We start from the raw sequence: 6,000 nt of genomic DNA, 5'->3' as shown, positions 1-6,000 counted from the left end.
AATAATGACACATTATGGAGAAATGACAACGAACACATTCCTCCTCACACTTACTAGACATCGACAAAAGATGACACCCCATAACATAGGATAATGTTGTGTTGGGGAATATCAGAGGTGGGACGGGGTCCATGCAAAAAGCTTATAGCGGGGTAGTCTGCCATTGTAAAACAATGCAGGTAACCTTCACTGACCAAGTTCATGGCATGTTTTTGAAAATACAGCAACTGTGTAGGATTATTTGGATACTTCGCTGTGCTGTAACTGACATACAGTGGGACCAAAACAAATTCCATGATCCGTGTCAAAAGGCCTTCAGAATAGCTCAAACAATTTACGGTGATAACCAATTTGCGACCAATGGGATTGAAACTTGTACTAAATTGAGGACATAATGTACCAGAAATAGGATAAATTTTTGTGTCACTCACATTTCCCTTTATGTGCTGCGCCGTTGTATTCTCTACAGTTAATACATTTTTAAAAATGGATAGGAACTCACAACATCCTGTCGAGGTGTTGGTGTTGGTGAAGAACATAATAAAAACAGAAAATTTTACTTGAAACTGCGGCGTCAAATGGGAAAAAAAAACTTTCCATTACGTCATTGGAGTATGGGCTGTTTTGTCAAGATTTGAGATTTTATCTATTTTTAAATATTAAAAAGAGTAACCTTCACACTTTTGGTGGCGGAGTGTGTCCTCCAACCCCAAGCTCTCTTGTGCGCGCCCGTGCTGCACTGACCCATGCCTCGAGTCTCCACCCCCCCCTCCCGGCCCCGCCCTCCCGGACTGACTTGGTGGAGAGAGGAGAGCCTCACTGCACACACACACACACACACTAAGCTTTTCTTAGCAGCCCGCTTCTAACGGGACAACTTCAGGATACCTCCGTGGTTCCTCTGCTTTGTTGCTGCCTGGAAATGTGACCGTCCCCGGGACCTGGACCGAGGTAGGTTTGAACCGAGACGTTTGGTTACTCTGTCAGTAAGAAAAGCTCTCTCAGGAGAGCACGTTGGAGTTCTGGACTGAGTTCCTTCAGGAACTCTTGAAGCTCCTGAGCTCACTTTACCACCCGGAGGAGTCGACTAACGTCTGACTAAATCGCGATTAAATGGGTTAAAGCTTCGTTTCCGCTGCTGGCGCCTGTGAACTGAGCTCCGGTGATCAGACTCAACATCCTCTCCGTGTCTTTCACATGGCTGCTCCTGCCTTCATTCAGCTGTGCCCCTGTGGTCACTTCTCTTCTGAGGTCACTGCTTCACCAGAACCTGCTTTGAAAACGTTCTTTCCAAAGTTGTTAACAGATTTGTGCGGTTCTGCATTTTAAGATTTCTGCGCGCTGCATCGCCAAAAAGCCCGTTCAAAGTGTTTGCTAGCATTAAAAGCCTAAATGTAAACAGTGTTTAACCGAGCAGTGCGCGGATGTGCTCCCCAGAACCCGGGGCTGTCGAGCTGTCACTCTTCCTGCTTCACCGATGCTCAGAACACACTTCTCTAAATTTAGGTTCCCACTTGGTCATGAAACTCTTATGTCCCATTTTTCTTTACAAGTCAGTTACATTGGTTTCGATTGATGTCGAGACTGTTCTATATATATATATATATATATATATATATATATATATATATATATATATATATATATATATATATATATATATATATATATATATATATATATATATATACACAGTATATGCTTGCTGCATCTTGTGCATATATAACATGTACACAAACTGTGTGTCTGTTATGATCATACAAAAACCAGATTGTTGCCGTGATCTGTTTTGACCAGAGAGCAACGACCCCTCACTAAATTGTGGTTCGCTTTTCATGGACTCACTCCAGTAGTTTTCCTGACTTACGCTTATCAAATAATATTGAAGCCTCTTTATGATATCATGGAACATTGTCTCATTTGAGCTGCGCAGTATGGTGAGAGATTCATATCTGGGTGGACCATGTGTCTCATCCTAGAGTGTATATATAATCTTTTTCTCAAAAAACATGCTACATCTTGCACTTGGATGCTTTCAAATAGGGCTACAACTAACTACTTTGACTAGTCACCGACTGTCTTAACAATTAGTGTCTGCTTATGATGTGATGATTATGATTTTTGCATCCAAATGATGTCGGGAATTATTGCATATTACGTTGCCAACCACATGAGCTGATGACCAAGTACATATTTACTTATTAATTGATCATTTAGTACAATCCTATTGCTGTGCTGCTTTGTTTGAATGTTAATGTGAGGTGGTTTTCCAGGTGTGGTTTGTTCCACACATACATTTGCCTGATTTATTGATGCCTATACTGTTTGAAAAGCAGAACTGATATGATATATACATGGTGAGTAAGTGAAGTACAATGATAAGAGGTTTTACTTTTGGTTAGTGATGTACGGAATCAGACAACAACTGAAATTATGAATCATGGACCTAAAGCAGAGCAGGAATCTATCGGCAGCATGGCAAGACTAAAGGGGTGAAGTTAACCCTTAGGCCGCCACCATTGCAAAATTGTGACACACACGATTGCTGTATTTAAACAAGCCAAGCAGCACATTTAATGCCTGATGTGCTAACTACTTTACACAAGCACATATGCAGTACATATCCTACTATACAGTACATATTGTACTGCATGTTTGTCCGGGGACATGGTGTGGCATGGTCAAAACAGTGACCGAGGTAGCAGGATTGTGGGAAAAAAACCTTCGGAAATAGCACCGGATGCGGTAGAAGCCATGGGAGAAAAGGCTGCGGTGGTCATCACAGTCTCGGCATAAACAACCATGGTGATGCCCAGCCATCTTCATCATCATCAGTGTTGCTTCAGGGAGGCCTCTGCAGTAGGTCAGATAAAAATTTATATAAGGCAGCCGCTTAGTGATGTCATAACAACCAAATTAAAGGAGTGCATTTGCTTTCATCCCAAACTTTGAGTCACACTGAAGATTCTTCTTCTTTACGGTATTCCTTTATCTCTTTATCACAGTTTTCAAGTCACTGCCTTTTAAAATGGTATGTTAAAATGGCAATGGACGATGTCATTTCCAAACTGGGACCCAAACAGTTAAGTTTTAGATTCTATGTTTGGCTTTGAATTAGATTAGATATGTCATTTGTTTGGGGGGAATAACGTATATTATTGGTCAAACTCCTGATAGCTGAATGGCAACTCACTTTATGGGCCAGCAAGATAGTTGATAGATGGAACTGCCACCCACTAAAACACCCACTGTCTTTCTTAGCTCCATCTTTTGAGATATGGCTCCCAAGGACCTTAAAGTCTGGCAGGTCACCGCATATCAGGCTGCGTTGGCGCCAGTGAGGCTGTAGGGTCAAGCTAACCACTTGGAGTTGTGACAAATCCAAGGTTAGACTATCATTTACTGTAAAACAAAGGGTAGGCTAAGAATTATACTAATTGGTCACAATAGATATCATAGAATCATAGTTGAAATAGTGGTGGAACAATTTTGGAAATCCTAAATGTAGTGTGTAACAGTTCATCATTTTGTAACATTTCTTTATTTAAATTCATGATATTTATTTTTTATTTTACTTGTGTAATGTCTTTATGTCTGTTTGTCTTTGACATCATTTATATCTTTATTGTTTGCTGTTGTGACAAGGAGATATTGTGGGAAGAATAAAAGCTATCTGGTCTACCTGGACTGGGGCAGGAGGGGTGATGGAGGATTCCAGGTAAAAGTTAGATAACCAGTGAGTTTCATGGAGAAGGCAGACTTACTGTGGCACCCTGATGGTAAATTGAAGTTTATTGTGTTTCACTGATTCGCCATCCCTGTGACTATTGTGAATACACGTCTTTTGTAAGCACTTTGAGCCATAAAGAAGGCTCATCCTTGGACTTGAACAGATATAAGTAAACCGATTTCTTTTGACTGAGTGCATATTAAAACAGATTCCATTAAGTGGACAATCGCTCCAGCGTTGGATACAGACAAGACCTCATTAAAAATATATGACCCCGATAACGCCTCATCAGACTGTGCCGTCAAGAGAAACTTTTACATCTTGATGCTGTCTCATCATATTGACGCACTCACAGCGTTGTTAAACTTGGTGGTCTGTGTCAGACAGTGTGGCAATTTAAATATTTTATAAGTTATTCAGCACTCATCCGTCTGCTGTAACATCTGCGATGGAAGGAGGTGTCGCCCACAGCTATTCTCCGCAGCCTTTCTGTATTGGCTTACCACTGTTAAAATCTGCATAATGCTTGTCTGTGTTGTTAATAAACTTATGGATGTTGCTGTTGTTAAAAAGATGTGTATGTTCAGGGCAATGTAGCAATCCCTCAAATCACTGTTTGAGATCTTTATATACATCTTGTGTTCTAATCATATCCTCCTGCTACACATCTACGCATAAGTCTTTTTCATACAGCAGTCCAGCTTATTCTCCTGTAGTACATCATTATTTCCTGCTCATATTTCCCCCCATTTGAGCGCATTGTGTGCTTCTTTCTGCATCAGGATTTTCTTCAAACAAGCCAGTGACAAATTAGATATCAAATTGTTAAATACATGTATTTGTTTAGGACATGCTGCTTATAGCAGCAGGATACAGTGCATTATTTTTATGCTTATGTTTATGTTTTATAAATGATGTTTTGCTGCAGACAAAAACAATGTTTTTGGTAAAGTATGCACGGCTCACTTACTTCCCATTAATAATAACATAAAAATGTCAAGACCCTTTTCCTGACTCTTGCTGTTCCATGCAATGTCTTAAATACAAAGTAGATTCAGTGAATTTATGGAATTAATTATGGAATCTGAGGAATCTCTGGGTCAACAAAGTCTCGATTGCTAAGCTGGATTTAGTTGTAGTTGCTGCCCAACCCAGGATTTATTGTTGCTGCAGACTACCCTTGTAATTTATGAAGGCACTGTTAATACCTCAACTTACTTGGTGCAGTGATTCAGAGCTCACCTTGTGTACAGCTGCCGGCTGTGAGCAAGCTGCGCCAGCGCCTGTCTTTTGTCTGTCCTCCATGCATCTATGTCTTGTGAGACGAAGGTCTAATTCCATTTTTCTTACACTTTTGCCCAACAAAGTAGAGCAAGAGAAAGGCATGTAAGGGCTGAATCACTTGCTACATCTGAGAGGTCACATAGGCATGGACCTTGTCCCTGAAGTGTTTATTCATGTCAGTGCTTAAGTGAAGAATGGCTTTATAAAGTTACAAAATGGGTACTGCAGTAGTGATCAGCATTACTGATCCCTTTTTAATACGTCGATAATATAATGCCAAATTGCATTCAACTGCCTTGGATCTCCTCTAATGCTAGATTAATTCTGCCTTTATCCTTAGAACGTCTTTAAACAAGGCCACTGATGAATCCTTTTTTAAGCAAGTGGCCAGAACGGCCACATCCTCAGCTGGCTCACTCATTGACAGGACTTTTTCTTGTGTGTTAGTTTTGCTTTAAATACGTGATTAATCATTTCCACTGATGGTTAAATTGCTGCATCATTAGGCTTTATAATGTTTAATTGGAAATTCCAACTCCCTGCAGTGTTGTCTCTGATCTCCCAGACATCCTGCTGCGATACGTTTTTACTCACAAGACAGTTACATGTTGTGCGCAAGGACGGTTTACGCCACAGTAAATGTTTATGTGTTCCTGCCGCTGCATTGTTGGCTGTTGTGAAAGTATGGAGCACTTGGAAATCTTTTGACCCCCTAAATGTAACAGAACTTTATACAAAATCCAAAGCGGCTTCTTGACCTCCTGCTGAATAAGATGTCTTCTCTGAGCTGTGGCTGACACCGCCGTGCTCTCCTACGATTGAAAAGCGATTATACTAGATCAGCGTTCTGATTACAGCCAGCAACAGGGCACTCGCTGCTAATCTGTGGTCTTATTTCTGAGACAGGCAAATCTCAGGGCAGCAATGGTGGCTACTTAGCCACCCTTGAACTTCACACCCGCTACTCTCAACACTTGTTCTGTCTG

At 40.9% G+C, this 6,000-nt stretch overlaps 1 protein-coding gene across 4 annotated transcripts in view; it reads left to right on the top strand.

The window, feature by feature from the left end:
* The first annotated feature begins 804 nt into the window (after positions 1 to 804).
* Positions 805 to 6,000, top strand: part of ppp1r16b (protein phosphatase 1, regulatory subunit 16B) — an 80,146-nt gene continuing 74,950 nt past the window's right edge. The window contains exon 1 of one of the 4 annotated variants that reach the window (XM_053866971.1): positions 805 to 951. The gene's annotated coding sequence lies outside the window, so the exon portion shown is untranslated. Of the gene's footprint in view, positions 952 to 2,889; positions 3,083 to 3,138; positions 3,387 to 6,000 lie in introns of those variants that run through there. The other 3 variants (XM_053866974.1, XM_053866972.1, XM_053866973.1) reach the window with 3 other exon arrangements.

The sequence above is a fragment of the Synchiropus splendidus genome, chromosome 6 (assembly GCF_027744825.2).
Source record: "Synchiropus splendidus isolate RoL2022-P1 chromosome 6, RoL_Sspl_1.0, whole genome shotgun sequence".
In the NCBI taxonomy this organism is placed as follows: Eukaryota; Metazoa; Chordata; class Actinopteri; order Syngnathiformes; family Callionymidae; genus Synchiropus; species Synchiropus splendidus.
The sequence above is the reverse complement of the archived record's forward strand: the minus strand, read 5'-3'. Positions and strand labels throughout refer to the sequence as shown.